Source organism: Humulus lupulus, chromosome 4 (genome assembly GCF_963169125.1).
Source record: "Humulus lupulus chromosome 4, drHumLupu1.1, whole genome shotgun sequence".
Taxonomy (NCBI): domain Eukaryota; kingdom Viridiplantae; phylum Streptophyta; class Magnoliopsida; order Rosales; family Cannabaceae; genus Humulus; species Humulus lupulus.
Window position 1 is genome coordinate 249,236,115 of NC_084796.1, and position 1,109 is coordinate 249,237,223.

Below are 1,109 nucleotides of genomic sequence, written 5' to 3' on the forward strand. Positions count from 1 at the left end.
AAGGTGGACCGGCCCACCAAAGTTCCCAAAAGGACCGAGAAGACACCTCCTCCCCCAGCTCCTCTTGTTACCAGCTCCATCACGGCGCCGTCTTCGCAGGTCGGTGCCGCAACTGTGGCATCGACTTCGGAGGTCGATGCCTCTAACACGACCGAGCCCCAACTTCCTGTAGTGGTTCGATCGACACTTGGTCCACCTTCTAGAAAGCCTTCTGTTTCTCGAGCTCAAAAGCTGTCTGTTTCCACCCACATGGATGCATATGTGGTTGACAATGCCGCTGGGTCCCATGGGTCTACGCTGGTCTCGGATGTTATGTCCCGGATCGGCCAGAGCTTTGGCAGTCTCGAAGCTCCCCAATGGCAATGTTTGAACGACACCCAAGACTGCACTGTCCTTTATGAGAAGAGTATCGAGCTCGTTGCCGCGGTAAGTGTCCTTCTACAGTCCTACTTCTTGGTTATAATCACACTGACCTAGAGCTAATGATGATTTCTTCCTTTGTCAGTCTCTTGCCTTTACTGCCCAGCTCAACTATAAGTTGAACAACGAGATTCACTCGAGCAAGTCTCATGCTCAGGAGGCAAAGGATCTCCACCTCAAAGCAAGCGATGATCTGAAGGCAGCCAATGCAAAGCTTGATGCAGGAGCTAAGGAACTTGAGGGCATGGCCTCCGAGCTCGGGAAGATGAAGGCTAAGCTCGAGGAGCTTGAGAAGGAGAATGCCGAGCTCGAAGATCTTAAGAAGGAGATCACTTGGCTCCAGGAGGCCAAAAAGAAGCTCGAAGAGGAAAAGACCGCCACCTTTGACATTATGGAGGATGAAAAAGCTCGTCTCCTTGCTGAGTACAAAGAGAAGAAGGACCAGGCGGTTGACTCGGCCATGTACCGAATGTGGGCCAACAACGAAGACCTGGATACCAGCTTCTTAGGTCCTCACGAGGCGACACTTCTTAACAGGTGGAATGCTCGGCTTGAGAAGGAAGAGGCTGCTCGAGAGGCCGTTTCGGAGGGAGCCCAGAAGGATAGTCATGCTATTCGTCCTGAGGAGTCCGGTACTGCTGATACTGAGAAGGCCAAGGAGACTCCTCCTTCTTAAATCTGATCACGGG